This window comes from Lutra lutra, chromosome 9 (genome assembly GCF_902655055.1).
Source record: "Lutra lutra chromosome 9, mLutLut1.2, whole genome shotgun sequence".
Classification (NCBI taxonomy): Eukaryota; Metazoa; Chordata; class Mammalia; order Carnivora; family Mustelidae; genus Lutra; species Lutra lutra.
This window is the reverse complement of record NC_062286.1, coordinates 58,716,679-58,743,274: the sequence shown is the minus strand read 5'-3', so window position 1 is coordinate 58,743,274 and position 26,596 is coordinate 58,716,679. Positions and strand designations below refer to the sequence as shown.

The 26,596-nt window shown below is 38.0% G+C and overlaps 1 protein-coding gene across 4 annotated transcripts in view; it reads left to right on the top strand.

Annotated features, from left to right (window-relative positions):
- Positions 1-2,934: 2,934 nt before the first annotated feature.
- AFTPH (aftiphilin) overlaps positions 2,935-26,596 on the top strand; it is a 66,911-nt gene continuing 43,249 nt past the window's right edge. For all 4 annotated transcript variants that reach the window (XR_007129950.1, XM_047744576.1, XM_047744575.1 and 1 more), the window contains exon 1: positions 2,935-3,067. The gene's annotated coding sequence lies outside the window, so the exon portion shown is untranslated. The remainder of the gene's footprint in view (positions 3,068-26,596) is intronic.

Below are 26,596 nucleotides of genomic sequence, written 5' to 3'. Positions count from 1 at the left end.
GAAGCTTTGACCATATCCTCAAAGAGATACATGTGCCATTTACTTGTCCTAAAGGTGTAGAGAGCCTGTGATCTAGTTTCACCCTCTCATTTGACATATAAGAAGACTGAAGTCCAGAGAGGTTAAGTAATTTATACAGAATCATAGTGATGATAGACCTATTTGTAAATCCAAATCTATATTATTGCTTTTCCAGAATATCACAGTGCTGGGGTTTTGTGCTTGTTGATTTCTTATACAATATGAGTTAAGTTCCTTTCAACTTTTAGTCTGTAAAGTAGAATTCCATCTTTTTTTTGTTTTAATTATTATCCACTACGGGTAAGGAGGTGGTAAAATTGGTACATTCCTATATTACTGGTGGTATTGTAAATTGGTATATTCCTTTGGAAAATAATATGAAAAAGTGCCAATAAAACATTAATAGCTTTTTGGTTCAATCATTTTTATATTGAGAAAAAAAGTCCTACAATTGGACAAAGCCGCATGCACACAATGTTCACTAGAGTATTATTTGTAATAATGGAAAATATCTACTAATAGGATAATGGATAAATCACAGTATGTCCACTCCATTGAATACCATGTAGACAATTAAAGTTAAGGTTTTATAAAATGTTAAGCAATAGAAGGAAACCCTTAGAGCATAATATTAAGAGGAAAGTTATGTTTACATAACTTTATTAAGTTATGATTACAACTTTGTAAAAATAATCTGCACAGGAGGAAAAACTAGAAGTAAATACAACACAACGATAAATAATCATTTACTTTTTCTTTTCTTGATGCAAATTCTTAGATAATGAAGTTATGGTCATAATTTTTAAAAATAAACAAAAATAATACCATCATTAGATCCAAATGCAATTTTTTCAGATGCAATGAATTTTGATAATTGTTTCCTACAGTTTCATCATCTTAAAAACAGAAGCAAAAACTGTCATTTTGTACTACATTTTTGTAGGCTTTGGAATGCTGTCATCAGAATCCTGTGTAAGATTACCAATTACAAGTTGGTTGATTGCATTCATGTCATCTGACCAAATAGCTACTCAATTTCCATATTCAAAGTTGGACACTGATTCTTAAATTGTTGTCCTTAAGTGAATAGAATTGGCTTCTACATTTATCTGACAAAAATCATCACATTATAAATCGTGTTCTGTATGTATGGATCAGGGAGATATTTTTCCTAAAGCAAGGTTTTCTTTTTAACGTTTTGATGTTTAAATTCATTATTTCAATTTAAACATTTTCTTGGTGTAGGATCTGCTTTAGGATTTTATCATATGTTCTTCTTACTCCAATATTTCTGTTTAGTAGAGCTATCAAATTAAAACAAGCATGTGTTCACCTAAAGTCAGTTCATTTCCAGTTCTCTACACATATATTTTTTTCCTTGGTCAATAAACATTTATAGTGACACACATACTTTGTTTCACCCTTGCACGCAAGCTACACCAGCAGGGGGCGAAATACAATAGGAATTTGACAAGCTATATAGATTTTTCTTTAGTGACTGAGCAATAACAAAAAAATCCAGTACCACCACAAAGTAATTGGTACTCCAACTTAAACTGATGCAGTCTCCGTATTTCTTGCAGCGATTGAGTTGTAAAAAGACAAATGCGGGTCTATTTTAGCGCTCCAAGTTAATTTGTCTAGAACATTGCAGAGGCGGGATAAACCGTGATGAACTGCTTTTGTCCTTATCGTTCCTCTGATTTGTATAATTTCTCCACTCAAGGGGGTGGACACTTCTCTGTGGCTGATCGGGTGTTTTCCATCCTTGTTTCTCTGCGTAGGTGTTGAGCTTTGCTATCTTGGAACTATTTTAAATTATTCAAATTATTGGTGCAGGTTTGGCAAAAGTGAGCAGAATGAGCGCTCAGCAGGGCTCATCACCCCGGACGATAACAATAATCTCTGAAACCTTTGTAGACTGATTTTTACAGTGGTCGGTGTTCTAACACATATTTGATTTAAAAAAAAAAAAAGGGAAAGGTTATAAAAAACCCAAATGATTAACTGCTCAAGATTGATGATAGAAAAAGAATCCTTTATGACCCCTGCTAGAGAAATGCATGTTGATTTGATATCTTTAGCTTCATTGGATATTCTCCCGCAACATCTATGAAAAATTACCACCGTCTCCATCTGTTAGCAAAATTCCCAATTTTTTTTTTCCTGTTGGTCTCAAAACCGATGTCAGTCTTCGGCGGGTGCTTTCCCTCTTAGGGTTGATTTATAACAATCTCTTTGTTATGTATCAACCACCAGCTTCCTCTTCTGTCAGTTTTAATTACAAAGAGGAAGGGACTCGGACTGAAGGAAAAGTCGTCTTTCGGGGCGAAAAGGGCAAGGTGATAAGGCTCTCCGGTAGGTTTTTGGTGGAGAAGATATGGTTCTGTATTTCAAAATCTTGGCAATTTTAATCGGAGAGAAAGAGACTTAACTAGGTCCTAACTGAACGATATCGTTAATTGGCTGAAAAGCACCTGTCCCTCGCCCGGAGCCAGCTTCAGCGGGAGGCGGAATGCGGAAAGACGTCTTTCCCCGCAACAGCTCGATGACTCGCAAGGAAGTAAAGGAAAAGGGCAGCTTGCCCACACCCAAAATGGCGGCCGGCACGCTACACCACCGCGCCTGCGCAGGGGTAAGCGTTCTGTGACACTAATTCCCCTGGAGTGTCCTCCCCCCACCAACCCCCCTGCACCCACCAGCGCCCGGCCCCGACCTAGCCACCTGCGCCCGGAAGTGACGTGTCGGCGGCAGCGGTTCCCCCGCTGCATGATGGGAGAGTGTGTGGAGTGGGCGGGGGGTCTCGGCGGAGGAGGAGGTGGAGGCGGCGGCGGCGGAAGAGGGCGGAGGGTAATGGGATGGGGGTCCCGCGACAGCGCTGAAACTCCGGGTGGGCGTCCATGGCGCTGCTTCGCTGACAGGGCTGTGAGCAGCCTGCCTTCCGCTCTCACCAGCTCCGCGTCGGACTAGCCGGTCCTTCCCCGGGGAGCCAGTTACTCCCCGGGCCCCTGAGCCATGCCCATCGCGGCCGCCCCGAACGAGCCAGGTAAGCGCCTCCGCTCCGCTTCCCCGGCCGCGCGGGGTAACAGGGTGCTGGGACCCGGCCCGGCCCACTGGCCGGACCCTTGCCCGGGCCGGGAGCACCTGCCTGCCGCGGAGCCTGGGACTGCGGAGACGGGAACGGTGCCGGCTCTGCGGGCCTGCGGGCTCCGGACTTGGGCTCTGCCCTCTTCCGCGGCGGGTGCGGGGACGCCGGCGGCAGCGCCCAAAGCGCACAGATCCCTCCCTGCCTTCCCGGGCACCGGCCGGGGAAGTGGAAGCCGTTCCCACATCCCCGGGGTCGCCGTTGGCTCGCCCTGCCTCTCCGCTTCCACCTGCCAAAGCTCCGGCCCGCCGCTCCCTCCCGGGAGCTGTAGAGAAGTTTGGGTCTTTGCTCCGGCTTCCTCTTTTTCCCTCCCCCATCCTCGTGACAGGTGTAAACATTCTGCTTTTCCCAGGCCTGAGGCCGGCTGCGACCGGAGTGTAGCTGCTTCCAAGGGTCTCTGAAGCAAGCAGATTTTGAGTCCTCCAACAGGCAGAGGAGAGCCCCAGAGCTCATGCATCCCTTCCTGAAAGGATATTTTTTGCTCTTTTCTTGCACTCCTCAAGAAATAATCTGTCTCCTCCCCAGATCGCGTTCGCAAAGTTGGACCATTATTCTTTACTCTTCCAGTTTGTAAGGTGCAGTGTGTCTTGCTTGGGCAAAGGACAAGAGTATAGGGTGAACAGTGGTGGGGGTCTTTTTTCTCCATTAGGAAAGTACTGAAAGTGGCTAGGTTTTTTCTCTTAGTGATTAATGCAAGTTTTAGCTTGGTTTCCCATTGAATCTTCTCTTTGGGGGCCGAGGAAAAGACTAACTCATACTTGTAAATACTGTAGTGGGGACGTGGGAAGGGGGCAAATTAAACAAAAGCAGTGGTTCCGTATCAGAGTTCTCACTTTAGGAGAAGAAAAGTAACACTTTACTTTTGAACTTTAATCTTCCCTCTTCACTGGCTTCCACGGAGTACATTCTCATACTCCGAATTGGGGTTTTTTGGTTTTTGTTTGTTTTTTCTTTTGATAGTGGGAGGGGTAGACTGTTAGAGCTTTGATGTTATATTTAATTGTTACTCTCAGTTAACCTTTTAGACATTGAAAAATATGCTAAACTCTCTAGGGAAACAAATGTTTCAGCATTACTCCATTGATATAATTTGCAGTTTATTTACATTTTTATATAAATAAAATATATAAAATATATATATAAATAAAATATATAAAAGCTTTGCTGGCTTAAATGTTGGCTTTGGTAGTTAAGTCATTAAGTCATTTTCAACTCTTTTGCGGGAGTGTGTTTCTATACAAGAGTACCTATGGTAGCCTTGTACATTTTGTCCATGAAGATATTGCACATGGATTTAAAGATCTTGTATAAAATATTTAGCTCTGTAAATGACACCTAGTATATGCTCATCAAACTGAATTCCTTTGTATATCAATTAGATCTATTAATTGATCTTCAAAGTATAGATATATTTTAAAACCTTTAAAAAGCTCTTGTAAGAAATTCATTAGAATTCACATAAAATATAGGGCATTTGTTTTTCTGTTTTCTGATTTTTGACCTAGAGACTATTATAAAAATAATCCTGTATCAGATGTGGCCATAATTATTTACTGAGTCCATAATTGCATTAATAAATTTTGCAGAATCCAGTTGTCTTAATGAAAATTTTATAATCTAGGTGAATACTATTAAAAAACATCGTTTAAAATTTTAATTTGTTTTACTTGCAGTTAAAACTTCAGAAAACAAGTGAAATTTGAGTACCAAATGTTTTATTTTTGTGTGAGACCTAAAGTGCTTCCCTTAACAGTTTAAAAAGTCTTTGAATAGCTTCTCATTGAGGAATTACTCCTTCTCTCCTAACCCTATCCCCCAAAACTCATAAAAGGAGGCCATTAAGTATTTAGATATTTTTAAACTGTCATAAATTATTTAAATAAATGTTTATATTGTAATTTAATGTTACCTAAAATTTGTAAGTTAAAAAATAAGGACTTTGTTCTCTCTTAGCAGTTTCAGTTCCTCTTTAATTAGGCTAGTGAATCTTTCCAGCCTGAACTTCATAAGTATTTATAGTTTTTACACACTTTGAAAAATGTCTGTCATTATATGGGTTATATGTATCGATCAATTCGATAATTAGTCTTTTCTCAGAGTGTGTATATAATAAAGTCACAGGTGCTTTTACAACTTTATGATAATTAGTAACATTGATATACAGTACTTACTATGAGTGAGATACTTATCTAAGTGATTTATATAGGGTATGTTAACTCATTTACTCCTCATAACAACCCTATAAACTCATAGGTGGTATCCCATTTTTCAGAAAAGAAACTGAGGCACAGATGTTAAGCAACTTGCCTAAGGTCAAACAGCTGGTAACAGAGCCAGGATATAATATGAAAGTTTTGTTTGTCATATTTAAGTAGTTTTAATATAGTTTTTAAAACATGCAGAACTATACAATATATTTCCTGGGAATCATGGAATATGTAGCAAAAGTACAAAAGCATTTATGGGAATGATAAATACAAACTGAGAATAAAAATTACTTCTGAAAAACTGAAGAGGGATAAAGGATCTAGGAAGGACCTGTGTTTTTCAACCGTAGCTTTTCTCTTTAGTATACATTTGAAGCAATTTGGTAAAAGATTAAGATTTAACACAGCTACATAGTGGGTCCTCGATCATTCATTATATTTTTTTCTAAACTTGGGTGCTTGAAATCATAATAAAAGGTCAGGTTTTTCATTTTAAAGTATCACTTTGTCTTTTAGTATTGTGTATTTAAAAAGAGGATAGGGAAGTAGTTAAGTGTTACTTTGTATTGACTTCCCTTTAAAATATAAGGAGGTTCTAACTTGAAAATAAAGAATTGTTCCCCTTCCGGGGTTCCTCTGCCGGAATCTCCCTTGCCTTTGGCTCTCCTCTTATTTCTGTCAACCATTCATAGCCCTGTATCACACTCCTGGTTTCTATTTCTGGCCTTACCCTGGGGTTGGGACACATAGGTCTGGGTTAGACCTATTCCCTGGGAAAAGGAAAACGTGAGAAACTATATGCTGGGGAGGAAGCAGAGAGGTAGGGAATCATTGCTCATTAGTTTGGGAGAAATGAAAAATGAAGGAAAATGGGTTCAATGCTCTCTCCTTTCTTCCTCAGTCACCACCATCCCTGTTTCTAATAACTAAAGTAAACCTTGCAGAGATAAATTGCTAGTAAATTAAAGGTTGTCTGTATGCTCAACGCTTAATTTATAAGCACTGTTTTGGTGAATAGTTCCCAGAGGAAAATAAAGTAGTAAATTAGAATATATTCACTGTAGGTTCTATTTATGTAAGTACTTTAAAAATGCCATAAACCATTTCAACTAAATATCTAACACCATGGTATTCTCTTCCTTTCATTCTTGCTGCAATATATGAGGCCCTGTTGTAGATGCTGGGGGTACTGAAATGAACAAATAAGGAAAAAATTGCCCTTACTGAGCTTCATTTTCTTGCATTTGTGTGTGTGCGTGTGTGTGTGTATGTGTGTGGGGATTAAAAAAATAAAATATAGAGCTGGCAGATGATGTTAAGTATCACAGAGGAAAGCAGTCCATTTGAAGGGGTATGGGATTACAAACTTTTTGTGTTAGAGACAGGAGTGGGAGGTGGTGGTTGTTGGGGCTTGCTGTTTTAAGTATGATGGGCTCAGAGGAAGCCTAAGACCTGAAGTTGGTGAGGAGAATACAGGGGAAGAGTGGTAGAAGCAGAAGTATGCCTGGAATATTCAAAGAATTGCAAGGGGGCAAGTAGTATATGTGATCACAGAGTTAGAGGGTAAGAGGGCAGTGTTGCAGGGCTTTGTAGAAATTTTAATGACTTTGGCTTTTTACTGTGTGAAATGGGAGGCCATTGCAGGGCTTTTGAGTAGAGATGTGACATAATCTGTGTTATAAAAGGATCTGGCTGGGGGAAAAAAAAGGATCTGTCTGGCTGCTGTACAAAAAATAGACTACAGGAGTGCAGGAGTGGAAGCAGGAGGATTCTATTAGGAGGTGGTTACAGTGATATGGACAGTTTCTTGAATTGGAACCTCTGGTAATTTCCTCATTGCTAAATTCAAAAAATTTACAGAGGTACTCCCTTCTGAAAATTCAAGGCCTTCACAGCCAGCTTTTCCAGCATACTGCCTACTTCCTTCATTTATCCTACATTTTGACCGAACTATTATGTGACTTATTGTTCTTTGACACTTGCCCCATACTTTATTTTTAGTGCCTGCCATTATCTCTATCAGTTAAAATCCTTTTCATTTCAAATTCTGTCTCCACGAAACTTTTTCTCATTTTCACCATTCCTCCTCTTCCCAATCAAGTAAGATCTTTTTCTTAGAATCTTTGTAACTATATTTTCCTTCATTTGATATTTATATTCTGGCTTGTGTTAATTACTTTTTTATTTTTCTCTTATGTTTCTCCTAACTAGTTGCAGTTTTCTTTAAGATTGTGACTTCTTTTTTTTTTTTTTTTTTAAAGATTTTATTTATTTATTTGACAGAGAGAGATCACAAGAAGGCAGAGAGGCAGGCAGAGAGAGAGGAAGGGAAGCAGGCTCCCTGCTGAGCAGAGAGCCTCACGCGGGGCTCGATCTCAGGACCCTGAGATCATGACCCGAGCCGAAGGCAGCGGCTTAACCCACTGAGCCACCCAGGCGCCCCAAGATTGTGACTTCTTTTATTCATTTCTACCTCTTATGGAACCTAGCAGTTTTGTATGTAGTAGATGCTCAGAAATAATGGGTGTATATATTTTTTAATTTTTTTATAAACATATAAGGTATTTTTAGCCTCGGGTACAGGTCTGTGAATCGCCAGGTTTACACACTTCACAGCACTCATATATATTTTAATCTTTGAAAGTCTTTAATTACAAGGGCATTGTAGAAAATTTGCAAGCAAAAAAAAAAAAGAAGAAAAAAATCACATTCCTGCTATTCAAAAAATGGCCTTGTTAACAGTTTAGCGTGTGTCTTTCCCCACATTATGTGTGTGTGTGTGTGTGTGCATGTATCTGTGTGTGTTGTATTGCCCTTTTAACAAACTGCAGTCTTTCCGTACAGACTGTTTTGTAGGTTGTTTTGTGTTAGTCAACTAAATTTCCCTTACCATTTCAGAAAATTTTCATCCAAACTAATATTCAAGGCTATATTCAAGTTTTTCCCTAGGTGGATGTCCCTTTACAGTTGATTTTCCCAAATCAGCATCCACTCCATATTATATTTTTCTGGTTATTAAAGTTACAAAAGGATAATATGTTTACTATAGAATATTTGGAAAATTTGGAAAAGTATTTAAAGAACACTGGTATGCCCTTGATGACAGGGACCCATCAGTTTTAATGCCTGGCACAGAGTAACACTCAATAAATATATATTGAAAGGAATAATACATGTTAAAAGGAATATTAGTAATCACACTACAAAGAGATAACTAAACATTTTGGATTGCATTCAGTTTTTCCCCCTGTGGGTATGAGTGTCATATACACGTGTATATATGAATACTACTGTATCTTGGTGAAAAAGTTTGTGATCTTTGACTTTGTTTTTGGTTATTTCCGTAGGACTGAGTCTTAGAAGTGGAGTTACTAAATCAAAGGGGAAACCAGTTGCTTTCTAAGAGGTTGTAATAAAATAATTTACCTATAAGCAGTGTTTGAGAGTACCCATCTTCCTTTAATTTCCTCAGGTGATCAGTAAAAATGCACTTTTTAAACTGTTTACCTGAATTTTTATTTTGGATTTAGGCTTTTCAGGAGTTTGGAATATTTGCATAATTTAAACATTTTTGAATGGTTTAAACAGGAGGTGTGTCCTTATTTGATATGAAGTTAAAATTGCTTAATGCCATGTTCTTTTTTTTTTTTTTTAAATATTTTATTTATTTATTTGACAGAGAGAGATCACAAGTAGACGGAGAGGAAGGCAGAGAGAGAGAGAGAGAGGGAAGCAGGCTTCTTGCTGAGCAGAGAGCCCGATGTGGGACTCGATCCCAGGACACTGAGATCATGACCTGAGCCGAAGGCAGCGGCTTAACCCACTGAGCCACCCAGGCGCCCCTGCCATGTTCTTTTTAAAATAACTCTGATTGTGCTCGCTTCGGCAGCCCATATACTAAAATAACTCTGATTATGTTAGCAAGCTATTTAAGTATAAGAAATACAATATTATCTTCTGGAGCTATGTTGTGCAGTATAATAACCACTAGCCACATGTCACACTTTTAATAAAGCCAGTCCAAAGTAGATGTGCTCTAAGTTAAAAAACACACCAGATTTCAAAAACTAGTGTTAAGATATCTATTTTAGGTTGATTGTATATTAAAATAATATTTCAGATGCTTTGGATTAAGCAAAATATATTTTTATCTGCTTTTTTAATTGACGGAAGAGTTAAAATTATATACATGGGTCGTGTCGTATTTCAGTTGGACACTGCTGCTCTGGAGCATGACACTGACTTATTTTTATATATGGAATAGAAATACGAGATTAATTCACTACTATGGAAAGCAGTAAAAAAGTTTTTAAAAATCACTTCTTGTATTTCAGGTTGTCAGTATGTGTTTCATAGGATACACAATTTTCACAGTCAACTTTCAAATTATAAGTGTTTGATTACAGACTATAACTTACTGTAGTTCTTATGTTCTGAATGAAATATAGGACTTGGGAGAGGGTGTTAGAAAATTTACGTGAAAATTTGTTCCCTCATCTAAGAATTGAAGGATGTGTGGGAGTGTTTTAGGCAGTGGGACTGCAGGTGCAAAGGCCCTGGGGCACAAAACAATGTTTGTCTTTCAATAAATGAAAGAGGGCCTAGTTTTAGAGCATTGGGAAAAACAGGGGAAGGGAAGAGGAGGTGACTGGTGAGATAGGAATGGCTTATATAGACTTTATTAAAGATTTTTTTTTTTTTTTTTTTTTTTGGTCAGAGAGAGAGGGAGAGAGAGTGAGCACAGGCGGACAGAATGGCAGGCAGAGGCAGAGGGAGAAGCAGGCTCCCCGCCAAGCAAGGAGCCCGATGTGGGACTCGATCCCAGGACGCTGGGATCATGACCTGAGCCGAAGGCAGCTGCTTAACCAACTGAGCCACCCAGACGTCCCTTTATTAAAGATTTTTAAAAAATCTTTATCACAAGCAGGGAATCAGTGTGATCATATTGGCTTTTTAGAAGATTACTCGGGTTGCATATGATTGAATACCAGTCAGGAAGAGGCTGTTTAAATGATAATGGCATCTTAGACCAGAACAAGTCATAGGAGGTGAAAGAAGGTACAGATATTCTAGAATTGAGAGATTTATGAGATAAAAATAATTCTATAGAAGATAAGTGAAGGTGAGGAGCTTTGTCAGGGCTGGCTCTCGTGTTTCTGACTTAGTAACTAGGTGGGTAGAGGGGCCATTCCCTGAGTTAGAGAGCCCTGGAAGAGGACCAGATTTGAGGAAGAAAAGCTTAAGTTCTGTTACTGTTAAGCTCAGTTTGAGTTGAGGAATTCAAGTGGAGAGAACTAGTAGAGAGTAGCCCTGGGAGGTCTGAAGCTCAGGTTTGAGAGTTGAGCTGTAGTGATAAATCTGGGAGTTCTAGAATGTGATAATTAAAGCCTAGATGGATGAGACTGTGGGGGAAGTTGAGTAAGAAAAGAGCCTGGATGAAACCTGGAAGAACTTACCCTACTAATTTGAATATGTTCATACTTAAGAAAATCTAAGTTTGTTTTGAGACCTGTTTGTAAAAGTGAAAGTAAGGAGTAAATTGGATCGAGTAACTTAAATATTTTTGTTTGACATGTGTGTAATCGAGCAAATAATCTAACACAGCTTATCTGATTATTTGGAAACATACCTTTTTCCTGCAGCAGAAAACAAACTGGACTTCCCTTATGAACACATTGAAAACAATTAAGAAGTATTGGGTTTTTGGTTACTTTAACAGATAGACCTAAGGAAAAATTATGTAATTCCATAAATACTATAACTCCATAAATTTTGAAACTCATGTTTAATTTTTTTAAATGTATATGCCTCAAATCAAAAAATCAGTATCTTAATTTAGGAGGAATACTAATGCCTGCTATCACCACTACCATTAGATTTGGTATTGGAGGCATTAGCCAACACAATAAAGAAAAAGACAAGAATTGGAAAGGAAATGGTCAGACTATTCCAGTTTGCTTATGTTGTGATGGTAAATTTTACAAGTAACAGGAACTTTCAATTTTATAAATAGTACTCAGTAGTTAGAAAATAAGGTGGAAGTGGAGACCCCATTTTACATGAGCAGCAAAAAAAAAAATAGATAAATAAAATACCTAACAGAGGGGCGGCTGGGTGGCTCAGTGGGTTAAGGCCTGTGCCTTCGGCTCAGGTCATGATCTCAGGGTCCTGGGAACAAGCCCCGCATCGGGCTCTCTGCTCAGCAGGGAGCCTGCTTCCTCCTCTCTCTCTGCCTGCCTCTCTGCCTACTTGTGATCTCTTTCTGTCAAATAAATAAATAAAATCTTAAAAAAAAAAAAAACTAACAGATTAACAACAAATGTAAAAATTCTGCATTACTAACATTGAATTTTTTTTTTTACTCTTTAATTTTTATTTTTTTTTTTTTCAGCATAACAGTATTCATTATTTTTGCACCACACCCAGTGCTCCATGCAATCCGTGCCCTCTACAATACCCACCACCTGGTGCCCCCAACCTCCCACCCCCCACCCCTTCAAAATTCTCAGATCGTTTTTCAGAGTCCATAGTCTCTCATGGTTCACCTCCCCTTCCAATTTCCCTCAACTCCCTTTTCCTCTCCATCTCCCCTTGTCCTCCATGCTATTTGTTATGCTCCACAAATAAGTGAAACCATAATAACATTGAATTTTTATGTTAAATTTAACAATTCTTTGTTTAGGTAATAGAGGATATGATTCTTAATTCACATCTTCGTAGTCTTTAAATGTTAACTTTAAGTTTTTGGGTTGTTTTGTTTTGGCTTTTTTTTTTTCTTTTCCTTTTCCTTTTTTTTTTTTTTTTTTTGACAGAGCACAAGTAGGCAAAGCAGTAGGCAGAGGGAGAGGGTGATGCAGGCTCTGCGCGGAGCAGAGAGCCCAACGTGGGACTTAGCCCAATCATGACCTGAGTCAAAGGTAGATGCTTACCTTACTGAGCCACTCACGTGCCCCTAAATGTTAACTTTAAATGATACTTTTCAAAGCGAGACTTCCCTGAATAGGATCTTTGATATTTGCATATATCTTAATGAGACCACAGTTATTTAAAGAGATAAAGTGAATAATGTTTCTGCCTCACATAATCTCCAAGGTGGGTGTTTTTGTTGTTGTTTTCTTTTTAGTCATTGCTTATGTTTTGTAGTATTTTCTATTTTGCTGTGGTTAATCATCTCTCATCTTAATTGTTTATTATTTGGATGTAGAAATGTTGACCTGGAGTGTTTTCAGGTAAAATATTTCTGCTACAGTGACACTCAAAATCTAAGGCATTAATTTCTGTTCTTATGGCTTTTGTTTTTAGTAGCTATTTATAAAAAGTAATGACCTTACATTAAGAGATAAATTAACTCTCTGTACTGGATAGTTTTTTGTTGTTGTTGTTGTTGTTGTTGTTAATTTTATTTTTTTTTTAATTTGACAGAGATCACAAGTAGGCAGAGAGGCAAACAGAGAGAGAGGGGGAAGCAGGCTCCCCGCTGAGCAGAGAGCCCCATGCAGGGCTCGATCCCAGGACCCTGGGATCATGACCTGAGCCGAAGGCAGAGGCTTTAACCCACTGAGCCACCCAGGTGCCCCTGTACTGGATAGTTTTAATAGCATCTTTATTCCTTAAAAAAAGAAGAAATACCAAGAGTTTCAGGTATCACATCCAAATTTTCTCTTTCCTGAAGCCCAAACTGGAATGTTTGAATATTCATTACTTTAAAAAAAAAAAAAGGAATATTCATTACTTTTTACCTATAGTCAAGTCACCATTTTTTCTTACTCCTTTCATATTGCAGATGCATTCCGCTATATCATAATGAGCCAGCAGATAACCGCTTTCCATCACATTAGGTTTCAGAAGTTTTCCTGAAACAGTGCAAGTGTTGCACCTAAATAAAAAGTATAGATTTTAATCAGATTACCAGTGATCTTGGTTTCTGGAAGTAGAGAAAAGTTTCTGTTGTTGCTGTTCACATTCATTTCTTAATATTCAGCTGCAAGTGAAACAGATTAATTTTTTAAACATTTTTTCCAAGGGTTCTATAACATTTAAATTATATACATAATTGCATCTGTTTCAAGGATTATTGCAGTAATTTAAATTTGATCCTTTAAGGAAATTTTCCAAGTTTCATTTAAGAAAAATATCAAATATTCTATATTGTGAACTCTTTTTTAAATCTTGAGTGTGAAATTTCTTTGTGATAGTCTCAGATAAATGTGTATGACAGAACTTTAAGAAACATTTATACATTTAAATCATTTTAAGTAGAGGAAAACTTTTTATGAGAAAAATTACAGTTTCATTGATTTACCTGTATCCTTGAGTTCAGCAGTGAAGTTTATAGACATTTATGTCATCCCCAAGGTAAAAAGTCTGGGGATAGTCTTTTTTTTTTTTTTTTTTTTAAGATTTTATTTATTTATTTGACGGAGATCACAAGTAGGCAGAGAAGCAGGCAAAGAGAGAGGAAGGAAAGCAGGCTCCCCAGTGAGCAGGGAGCCCAATGTGGGGCTCGATCCCAGGACCCTGAGATCATGACCTGAGCTGAAGGTAGAGTCTTTAACCCACTGAGCCACCCAGGTGCCCCTGGTGATAGTCTTATTGTCTGGAAATATAACTCAGTGGCTCTCAATTTTTGCTGACAATCAGCACCATCTTTCAAACTTTTTGAAAAATTCCGATCTTTAGATCCACCTGTTCTATTAAAAAAGGAAAACAATACAGAGCTAAGATTGAGTAGTGTGGGTTTATAGGCTATTGGAAGAGAAAAACATAGAAACAAATTTGATTTACTTTGTCGGATGTAATAAAAGATGTAGATATAAAGAAGGATTAATTAATTCAGAAAGGCAACCTGACATAGTGAAAAGAATACCGGCTATAATGTTAGAGCCCTACTTTCCATACTTAGTCTTTATGGGACCTTGAGCAGATTATTTGACCTCTCTGAGTCTGTTTTATTCCTCTATAACAATGGGTGGTTGAGATTAAATTGGATAGTGTATGATTAGCACCAAGCATAGTACCTATGACATAACACCTTGATAAGTATTGGTGATCTCATTTCACAGAAAACTTCATGACTGAATAAGGTTTGAAGGTATAGTAAATGGGTTCTCCAAAGGGGTAAGGATAGGAAGTTAGAAAAAATAACATGTAACAACCTAGAGGTAACAGTGCCAGTGGAGGAGCCAGGGGGTACTTTTGTCTGACTGGAGCAAAGAGAGAGTATCTTAGCCATGTTGGGTAAGATAAGAGTTTCAAGTAGACTGTAGTAATTCATGGGATGGGGATGGCAAAGAGGGAGTGGTCAGGGATAACACTCAGATTTCTGAACTTAGAATTCAGAATGTTGTGTAGGAAGAAGTGGTTTCTGTTCTTTGAGGAGAGGTTGACTTCAGTTTTGGAACTGGAGAATATGAGCTATCTTTGGGACAGCCAAGTAGAGATACTCAAAAAGGCATTTGGGTAGACAGATCTGGAGGTTGGGCAGCCTGTAGAGAGATGGGGGTTTCGGTATTATGAACCTATAAAAACAAAAGGTGGATGAGATCTCTCCAGGATAAGAATATGGGGAGGCCGAGGCCTGAGAGACACTGAAATTTGAGAGGCAAGCAAAAGAAGCAGATCCATTGAAGGAGAAGGCTGTGGTAAGTAAGAGGAGAATCAAGAGAGAATGCCTTTCAGAAATATTTTTTTCACTTAAAAATGTGTTATAGAAACATTTCCCAATTAGTAATATAGTCTATATTTTTTATTTACCCTATTCCTTATTGATAAATATTTGTTATTTTCAGTTGCTTTTTAAACTATGTAGGAGTTAACATTTTGGGGGAATGATCTTTATATACTTCTGTGAATGCTTCTATAGGATACATTTTTGTGGATGAAATTGTTTGTTTAGTCCAAAAAATATGCATTAAAATTTTTGGTATATTGCAGAATTGACTGTGGAGTATGAACCAACATTTACTCCCACCAATAGTGTCTTTAATTTTATTCTTAAAGTGGCTTGCTTCCTAGTTTGAGGGTAGTATGAATTTGAAAAACAAATAGTATTTTTTATTACTATGTGTAAAATTCTGTGAAGAGAAAATGAATACTTTCATTTTATCAAATTACTTAGTTCGTTCAAATAATGTAATTTAAGAATGCATTTTGTCATTGTAAGCACCAGATGAAGGAGGAGTTCTTTGTTTTGAAAGAAGCTCTGTTCCCTCCTCTTACATGCTGGAAGCAGTAATTGGATTTAGAGGAAGTGGATCAGAAGGAAAGAGAATGATGGTATTATTGTGAGGGGGATTAAATCTTGAACAAAATTGAAGTGTGCAAACAGTTCTTGTTATGATAAACATACATTATTAACACAAATTCTGTGCTAAGATTTTACACAGAGATAATTTTGAGGGTTTTTTTTCTTGTAGCAAACTTTAAGCAATGCGTACAACACTATAAAATGAGCTTCCTATAAAACTGATCATAGGAGAATAGATGTTTTAGAAAATAGAATAGAAATACTGCAGAAGATTTAAAGTCCGCTTAAATCCTGCTGCTTAAATAGTTTAAAGGTAAAAAATATGGACAAATTTCCAGGTTTTTTTTTTATTGATTACTTGACATTGTTCATAACATCTATATAGAGGGACCTGCATTTCCCTAACCTTAGTGGTACTAATAGTATTTACAGGAAATTGACTGTGAGTTTTGGTCATTTTTGTTAAATTCTTAAGTGTCCTTTTTGTCTTTTTTTTTTTTTTTACTTTGCATTATGACCTATTCCTGGTTTATAAATTTTTAAGTGTATAAAATCAGTTTATAACCTGTGCCAGTGGAGGAACAGGGGGTACTTTTGTCTGCCAGCTTTTAAGAAAAAATGGTATAGAACTATGAAGAGTACTGAGAGAATAAGGGTAAGTACTGTTTGGTGAAATTCTTTTTACCCTTTAGCCTTTCTACCTCTCAGGAGAAAGTAAAACTTTAAACCAAGGAACAACACTATTGGAAAGGTCAACCACCTAGAATTTGTTTGCTAAGAGAATTCCATCCATAGTTTCCATGAAGGTTATCAGTATAGGGGACCCTACTTGTGGCATTACCTGTGGATACCACACACACATACACTCCTGAGCACTGTTTTGGAGTGTGTTTATATTTGATTTTTCACATATACAAAACTTTTGTTTTATAATAACTCACCCCAAGAATGTCATTATTTGCTGCTATTTGTGGATGATTTATGGCTGTTTTTAAGTCTGGTTCATCATCTGGTTTCCTTCTCACATGTTTCTAGGTTATCTTTTTCTCAGTTGATGGGTGGTCAGGGAACAAATTAAAGTAACAAATAGCACTTAGCAAAGACAGTTTGTGAGGTAAATCTGCTGTTACATAGGTCATATTTTAAAGCCAAATTTGTGAGTTATAGGTTATGTGGGACACAGCACCCTTTCTCATTAGCTCAGATAATTGAATTCTAACTGCATTTGGTTGCAATTTTAGAACTATACTAGATGGTTTTTTTCTCTAAAAGGTGAGCTGCTCTCATAGTAGGCATTTAGTCGAGAGTAGCACTATCAGGAAGGGCAGCTGCCAAAGACCTGCCAACATGTATGTATTTTAGTTACAGACTAGAGGGGGGGTTTCTGTTTTGAAAGTCCACAAAGTAGGTTTTGTGTTTCTGGGTTTTATTTTTTTCAGAATACCATGGGATCTTGAGGTTTAAACTGATCAGTCTTGGCCAGAATTTAAGTCTAAAGCTTTACAGCAAGAAATTTCTTTCAAAACATGTCAGCTATTCATGCCGGCTGATTGCAAATCTGTGGGAAATTTTACATGGAGCATTAAAGTTGCTGGGAGCAGAGAACAAGCGCAGGGGAAATTAGCTGGGCCATCCAGAGTCGCATCACGCTCCAGAGACACCAGCTGACACCTCCACTTAGGGTGTGAAACTGCCTCAAATCAGAGTCACACTAGTTGGTCTGTTCAAAACGCATGAACAAAAAATTGTCCTTCAGCTGATTTTTTTTTCTCCTAGCTTGCATATAAGTACTACCCCTCTCAACATTCTCTCTTTTCAAACAGGTGCAGCACAAATGATTGGGTTTGCTCTCTTTTACATGTGTTACATTTTACACCAGCCTCCTCAGATCACACTTACTTACCTTAACTGAACTTTGGTGTTTCCTAACTTGGTGGAGCACCAGAGCTAGGGTTTAGAAACCTAGTGCGAGGTGGAGGAGGAGACAGTTCACAAGTGGTCATTGGAGTAAATGTCCCAGCAAGAACAATAATCGTGTATTCAGTTCCTTCCATGCACCAGGCCCTGAGGATGCAGTGGCCAACAACAGAGGCCTGCCTATTCCTGCACATTTCCAGTCTTTTGAGCTCAAGTAAAGTACCTCTTGCAAGAGCAGTTTCAGTGGAGTGGTAGGACAGAAGCCAGATTGTGCTGGGTTGAGGGAGTGAGTGGGAGGTTAGGAAGTAGACATAGCAGAAAGAAGCTTGATACGGTGAGGAGGAGAGGAGGTAGAAGGACACAGAGGGGAGGAGTTTGTTTTGTTTTGCTTTGATTTGTTTTGAGATTGGAAGACTCTTGAACCTTCACAAGCTTGATGAGAAAGCATCAGTAGCAATGGAGAAATTCAAAGGGTCCTCTGAGCAAGCAATTCAGAGAACAGAAGGTCCAGGGGTTATCTGTAGACAGTATTGTAGATGTAAGCAAGATTTTAGTGAAAGGACATGAAACTGAAGTAGTTCCTGCTTTTAGATTCTGTTTTCATTGTTGGAAAGGTTCAGGGTTATTAGAGGGAAAATTAGAGTGGCTAATTTATACTGTAACTGTAGTAAGAGCAGAGAGTACTGGGGGGAAAAATGTTTACCAGGGCTAATGCATCTATCCTCACTGCTGCTTCTGTTTTGTTGTCTTTGTTATCAGCAGTTATCCAATATCATTTATTCATTTTCAAGTTGAAGTACCTTTTGGGGAATAATAGCTAGTAATCTCTCAAATATGATCAGTTGATATAATGAATTAAAGGTAAAACAGTTTCAGATGTTTTTATTTATCTTGTTTAATTTTTACTGTGGAACCATACAAACAAATAAAAAGCCGTATGGATTTATGTAAAAAGTTAAATATACAGTAAAAGGAAAGCTCTTTCTTAGGAATTTTTGAAAACTGCCTTTTGTAAAATGGTAACTCTTATTGCTATTTAGCAACATTCATTGAAGAGTGAATGTGAGTTGCTGCTTATGTCCTCATTTACATTGTACATATGATATTTGTACTTTTGTGAATCATCCTTATTGATATTAATCGGGAAGATAAAATTTGGTTGTCATTTTTGGCAGTCTGGCCTTTTGAGGGTAATCGGCTTAGTTATAAAGATATTTTGCTGCTTGTTTCATTCTTCACCACATTTTTACTATTGTGTACATTAATACTAAAAGAAAGCACTCACCTCTTGGCATTTTTGTTGGTTATTAGTTTGTAAGCATCTTTTTTCTCCTTTCAAATTATTATGGAAGTTTCAGAAACTTTTTTCTGAACAACTCAGAAACCTTTAAGGGATGATTCTTGTAATTCTAGTATTTGCTCTCAATTATTTCTGCAATGAGACATTTTTCAATTATTTAGTAGCTTGTGACTGATTCACTGCTTAGTAATTACACTACCATGAGGGATTATTTAGCCTTTGTAAGCTTTCATTTGTAAAATGAAGATAATCCCTACCTCATCGCATAGTATGAGGACTAAGTGAAATAATTCATGAATGCTTTTCACATATGCTTTTCACATAGCGTTGAATAAATGTTAACTTGATATTGGTGTAAGCAGAAAATGAAAGCACTTGGAATATACTATTTGTTGAATGAATGCTTTATTTATTTATTTAGATTTTATTTATTTTTTTGAGAGAGAGAGTAAGAGTGAGAAAGCACAAGCAGGGTAGAGAGGCGGAGGGAGAGGGAGAAGCAGACTCCTCGCTAAGCAGGGAATCCGCCCCACAAGGGGCTCAATCCCAGGACCCTGGGATCCTGACTTGAGCTGAAGGCAGACGCTTAACCAACGGAGTCATCCAGACACCCCTCAACAAATATTTTAAACAATACTGCGTGTTGGCAGTTGATGTCTATGATGTCTTGGATTTTTGTTTTTAAATTGGCAAGTTTATAAGGAATTACAAGATCTCTTAAAAGTACTCAGCTTCAGAATTAGTGGAAATTTGATTAAATAGCCTTAAGTTTGCAGCTTATGTTAAACGGAGCCCTACAAAAAAAAACAACAACAAAACTTTTCTCAATTCTTAGCTAAAAAGCATCTCTTTTTAGGGGCTTTCCTTGTTTTGTTAATGACCATAGGGTTAATATAATATGCTGAGGACAAATCACTCAAAAAGGAAAAATGAGGATTATTATTCTTGTAGATTTTCAGTTTTAGAAGCATGAAAACTTCTGTGACATCACACATGGTCCAGTCATCTCTAGATGTATCAAAAGCCAGAAAGTTAACTAAAATCCATATCTTCGTATCGCTCAGAAGAAGGGCTCTTTCTGAGACCAGCTAATGAGATGACTCTTTTTTTTTTTTTTTAAGATTTTATTTATTTATTTGACAGAGAGAGATCACAAGTAGACAGAAAGGCAGGCAGAGAGAGATAGAGAGGGAAGCAGGCTCCCTGCTGAGCAGAGAGCCCGACGCGGGACTCGATCCCAGGACCCTGAGATCATGACCTGAGCCGAAGGCAGCGGCTTAACCCACTGAGCCACCCAGGCGCCCCTAATGAGATGACTCTTAAGCAGAATGTAGGCTGGGCAGATTCATTGACAGTATATTTTGATAGTTATCTTAAAACTCCTGTGAGGATATTATAGTAAAGATTTGAATAATTTGGACTACTGGAATAGCAGGCAACATTTGTAATGCAAATCAATGTTGTTAATTGCTTATGTAACATTTTCATTCATTTTTCTAAAGAAAATACACATTTTTTCCCCATCACTCAAATGATTTGACAAGTGACTCATTAAAAACCTTAGACATCATGGTAAGAAGATAACAGTTTTCTGTGTGTGTGTGATCTGTTAACTAAACCTTGGTGGTGTAGTTTGTACTACTTAAAGCTTGTAGCACAACTTCAGACATGGTTGTGTGTCTTTTCTTTTTTCTTACCACCATCCTTCTGCTTATATGTGTTCTCCATTACCCCCACCCGCATTCCAGTCCAGTAAAACTAAGCTTGGAGTATAAGGTCCTCAATAAAGCTGGGGATGGTATAATCTGGGTGTGCTTATCTGGCCTTGAAAGTTGGTGTACGTATTGATGCAACTTGGCTGGTGCCCTGTAAAACATGGCAGTTTCTTTCCTGGTGAGTTTTTAGCTTGTCTGGAAGGTTCTCTCAGTGTTTGAATCTGGGAAATTCCTAAAGGGCCTCTGAGAGACCTTACCTCTACCACCAAATGTGAGTCCAAAGACCCTTAAGATCGTTAATACTCTATGTGAATGATGGAGGATAAAGGGGTGGTCAAGGATGAACTCTATTTTAGAGGAATATATGGAATCCTTTCCATCCCAACCAGGTACCTTCTTAGAAGCCTTTATTCTTGTGGTCTTTTCTCAAAGATGGATAGTATCTACAGCCAGTTTACTTCAGTTACTAGTGAGGACTTCTGGGTCGTATTGTCCTGTTCCTCATCAAAACCTTGATTCCTTTAATAGACTACTACTAGCCTCTGAACTACCAGTGGTTCAGAGACTGTGGTTTCAGTCCTTCAACCTTGAGCATTGTTTCATATTTTCCAGGGATGGGTTCTAGAAATTGGCAATATAGGCAATGTCCTGTATCTTTAGTGTGGTTAGTAATATTTTTCTTAAGTGACTTATTCTTTCATTGACCTTTTAAAGTATATGCAGAGTCATGTGAATGTTTTTGGCAACTAAGCAAACATTGGCTTAGATTTTTGTTAAGGGTAGATTATGGTTTGAACCACAAACTTGGTGTAAGTTAATGTTAACCATTAATGTTAACCATAAACTTGGTGTAATGTAATGATAGTTGATAATTTGCTGAGGTACAGAATGTGCCAGGTACTGAAGGTCTGTTATCTGTAATCCTCACAACAGCATTGAAAGGGAGAAACTGCTAGCCCTTCTTTATAGATAGGAAACTAAAGCTCAAGGAAGGCAAACTCACATAATTAGTAAATGAGGAAACTGGAATCTGAACCTAGTATCTATCTGACTCCAAGTCTAAGATCTTTCTCCTATACCATGTTACCTTTTGAGACATACATATATCACCTTAAATCTCAGAGGTAGGCAAAGTGTAAATAAGCAAAACTTTTTCTTAATAGCATGGTATGCTTATTATTATGGTCCCGTATGCATTCACTTGTAATATAATTGTTGTTAATCTAAGTATGTTGATTTTCTGAGAAACACTTTTTATTTTTTATTGTAGCATGCATACAGCAAAGTGTACAAGTCTTAAATGTATAATGGGATGAATTTTTACAAATATATGTGCCTATGTAACTAGTACTAGGATCAAGAGATAACAACATTATTAGCACGCACCAGGTTCTTCTCTACCCCCTTCCAGTCAATATTGTACTTGCTATAGGTACCCCTATTCTGAATTATCACCGTAGTTTAGTTTTGCCATGCCCAGAAATGGAATCACACAATATATACTTTGTGTGTGTATATATCTGGTTTCTTTGATACATCATGTCTGTAATAGTCATCGATTTTTTTAAAAAAGATTTATTTATTCACTTGACAGAGATCATAAGTAGGCAGAGAGAGAGGGAAGCAGGCTCCCCACTGAGCAGAAAGCCCGATGCGGGGCTCAATCCCAGGACCCTGAGACCATGAACTGAGCCAAAGGCAAAGTCTTAACCCACTGCGCCACCCAGGCGCCCCAGTCATCCATATTTTTTTTTTTTTAAGATTTTATTTATTTGTCAAAGAGAGAGAGAGAACACAAGCAGGCATAGCGGCAGGCAGAGACAGAGAGAAGCAGGCTCCCCGCTGAGCAAGGAGCCTGTTGTGGGACTCGATCCCAGGACCTCTGGGCTCATGACCTGAGCCGAAGGCAGCGGCCCAACCAACTGAGCCAACCCAGGCGTCCCCATCCATGTTTTTAAATGTAATAATAATCCATAATGTGTGCCATTGTATATATATATTATCTGTATATAATATATATATATATGTGCCATGATTCATTTTAACCATTCTGCTGATGGACACTTGAGTTATTTTTAGCTAAGAATAAAGTCATGAGCAGTCTTGTACATGCCTTCAGTGCCTATATGTACTCACTTTTGTGAAGTGCATACCTGATACAGTGTTAGTAAACACTGCCAGTTTTCCAAATGGGTATACCAGTTTACACTCCAGCCATTAAAGTATGAGAATACCAGTTCATATTATTGCCATTGGTAGCTATGATTAAAATTGTTTTAATTTTAGCTGTTCTTGTGGGTGTATAGTAGTGTCTTACTCTGGTTTTAGTGTGCATTTCCCTGATGACTTTTCATATGCTCACTGGCTGTTTGGATAATCTCTTTTGTGATTTCCCTGTTTTAGTATTTGGCCATTTTTCTGTTGGGTTGTCTCACATTGATTTGTAGGAATTCTGTATATATTCTGACTATGAGTTCTTTGACAGTTACGTGTACCACAGATACCTTCTCCCAGGCAGTGGCTTGCCTTTTCACACTTTTTTTTTTTTTTTTAAGATTTTATTTATTTATTTATTTGACAGAGAGGGAGATTACAAGTAGGCAGAGAGAGATGGGGAAACCGGCTCCCTGTTGAGCAGAGAGCCTGGTGCTAGGCGCAGTCCCAGGACCCTGAGTTCATGACCTGAGCTGAAGACAGAGGCTTAATCCACTGAGCCACCCAGGTGCTCCTCTTTTTTTTTTTTTTTTTAAGATTTTATTTATTTATTTGACAGAGAGAGATCACAAGTAGACAGAGAGGCAGGCAGAGAGAGGGAGGGAAGCAGGCTCCCTGCCGAGCAGAGAGCCCGATGCGGGACTCGATCCCAGGACCCTGAGATCATGACCTGAGCCGAAGGCAACGGCTTAACCCACTGAGCCACCCAGGCGCCCCCCAGGTGCCCCTCTTAATGTTGTTCTTCAGGTGAACATAAGTTTTAAATCTTAATGAAGTCCAGTGTATCATTTTTTTCTTTTGTGATTATTGCTTTCTATGCCCTATTTAAAACAGCTTGCCTTCTCTAAGGTCATGAAAATAATCTCTTAAGTTCTCTTCTAGAACATTGATTGTTTTCACATCTTTCACATTTAGGCCTACAGTCTGTCTGGAGCTGATTTTTCTGTGAGTTATTATTTTGAATCAAAGATTTGTTCCCCTTGTGTAGGTTTTCACTTGATCCAGCACAATTTGTTTAAAAAAAAAAAAAAAAAAGCTTGTCCTTTCCCCCTCCACACTGCAGTGGCATCTTTGTTATCACATGACACATAGCTTTAAACCAGGTCTTAATATATGGTAACTTAAGTGCTCCAACTTTGTTCCTTTTGGGAAGCTATTTTTAAATTGCCAGGTAGTTTTAGAAGATAGTTAGCCCCATTCCTCCTTTCATTCCTCTGTGTTACCAAGCCTACCTTTCCACTTGACCCCAGGGTTTTCATCCTACAGACCTACCACCTCTTCTTTTCCGTGACCATTTCAGACCTGAGGCTAGAACTCCTTGAGCAGGTACAACTTTTTTTCTTATGAGAGATTAATATTGAATCACTTTCACCCATTGTATGCCTTGTTACCTTGGCTGCTAATCTGGCACAGGACTCAGGGTTCCACTGCTGATTGCTACTAGGATGTGGATTATTCCCCTGGCTCCTCTGTATTGGACTCCTATAAGAATTACCAAACCAAAGATCCTTTGGTTTTCATGGTTTGTAACCCTGAAGATCATCTTTGGTTTGCATTTTTATTTACTGTTTTTCACTTATGTTGTCCCCTAGGCTCTGTATTAAGGATGTGATTTCTGATGGACAGATCTCCAAAGTATAGAAGGTCTGCCAAATTCTCTATCTGCGTGCTCTAACTTCAGGATACCCCATTTATTACCCAAGCATGAAAGCCCCGTTCTACTTTTTGTGTATCCTATAGCTTGAATCTTTCCTAGATACCCCCATTACTTGTTTAAACAATCACTTGTTTAAGAGGTCTTGGAATAAGCAGGCATAAAAATGGGAAGTTGAACACAGCTTCCTACACACACATACTCATGTGCATGTGTTTGTTAAGATTATAAAATTAGAGAATTTCTCGTGGTGTGAAGTAAGTAGTCCATTAAGAGGGATGAAGAAATATTTATTACGGTTGCTATGTGCCAGGCACAGTATTAAAGTAGCTCATCTAGCACTTTTTCCTGTTAAGGAATAGCCATTTAAAGTCCCTATTTTCGGGGCGCCTGGGTGGCTCAGTGGGTTAAAGCCTCTGCCTTCGGCTCAGGTCATGATCCCAGGGTCCTGGGATCGAGCCCCGCATCGGGCTCTCTGCTCCGCAGGGAGCCTGCTTCCTCCTCTCTCTCTCTCTCTCTCTCTGTCTGCCTCTCTGCCTACTTGTGATCTGTCTGTCAAATAAATAAATAAAATCTTTAAAAAAAAAAAGTCCCTATTTTCTGTGTTTAAAAAAGGAGAATTTGTCTTAAGTCAAACTTAATATGCTAATTCATCATACAACTACTTCAATTAACACATAATGCTTCAACTAACAAATTATACTGCGTTGGAAAGTTTCAAGCCTCTTCCCCACTGGCTGGTTGGCATTCTTGACTGAAACTTGAGAATAGCATTTTCTTAGATTTTTGAAGGGTGAATTGGACCAAAGCCAAGACCTGCTGAAGGGGAATGTGTAGCCCAAGTTCTTCCCATCGGTAGGTGACACCGTTTTGAAAAAGGAGGAAATGTTCATAGTCTGGGAACTGTAGCATCTAGAAGAAGAAAGAAAGAGAGTATTTTTTCAAGATGTGACAAGAAGTAGTATTTTCTGTGTTGTTGGTTTGATTACAAAGTTTCTGATTCAGATCTTGGTATTTCCTTAACATCCGAATTTGAAATAAGCTTGAGCTAAGTAAAATATTTCATTTTTCAAATAATGAAAAGTTTTAAGAAAAGTAGTAGGTTAACCATGAACAGATTGTACTAATAAGAAACATCACAGGTGGTTCTTTAAAAAGTAAAGTATTATGGGGGCACCTGGGTGGCTCAGTCAGTTAAGGGTCTGCCTTCAGCTCATGTCCTGGGATCAATTCCCACATCCCGCATCAGGCTCCTTGCTCAGTGGGGAGCCTGCTGCTCTCCCTGCTTGTGTGCTCACGCTCTCTGACAAATACATAAAGGCTTAAAAAAAAAAAAAAAAGTATTACGAGTATTATGGAAAGTAAAATGGTACAGTACTCTGAAAAATAGTTTGGCAGGCTTTTACAAAACTAAACATGCACTTACCATAGAGCCCAATAATCACACTTTTGGGACTTGTCCCAGAAAATAAAAACTTAGGTTAACACAAAAACCTGTACATAAATGTTGTCATCATCTTTAATATGTGTACTATTTAAATATGCAACTGATACATATATTATTAATGTAGTTTATGTACTATTTATAATATCAGAAATAACCCATATGTCATTCAGTTGATGAGTAGTTGAACAAACTGGTAAATCTGTACCATAGAATACTACTTAGCAATAAAAATAATTGACCTACTGATACATGCAATAACCAGGATGGACCTTAAGGGCATTATACTTAGTGAAAAAAGTCACCTTCAAGAGGTTACATACTATATAATTTCATTTACATAACACTTTTGAAATGACAAAACTATGGAGGCAGAAAACAGATCAATGGTTGCCCAGGGAGGGGGTGCAGGAGAGGGAGCAATTCTGTATCTTGGTAGTTGTGATAGTTACACCAATCTGTACATAGGATAAAATTGAACAGAACTACACACAAACACAAGTGGATGCAAGTTTTTGTTTTGTTTTATAAAGGTGAAGACTGAATAAGGTCTGTAGTCTAGTTAATAGTACTGTGCCAACATGGTCAATTTCCAGGTTTGCTGTTGTACTAGAACTATATACGATTCACCATTAGGGAGAGCTAGGCAAAGGGTGTGCAGGTGTCTGCTGTTTTCACCTCTCCCAAGTATGTTAGTGTGCATTTCTGACAACCAAAGACATTTTCTTGCATA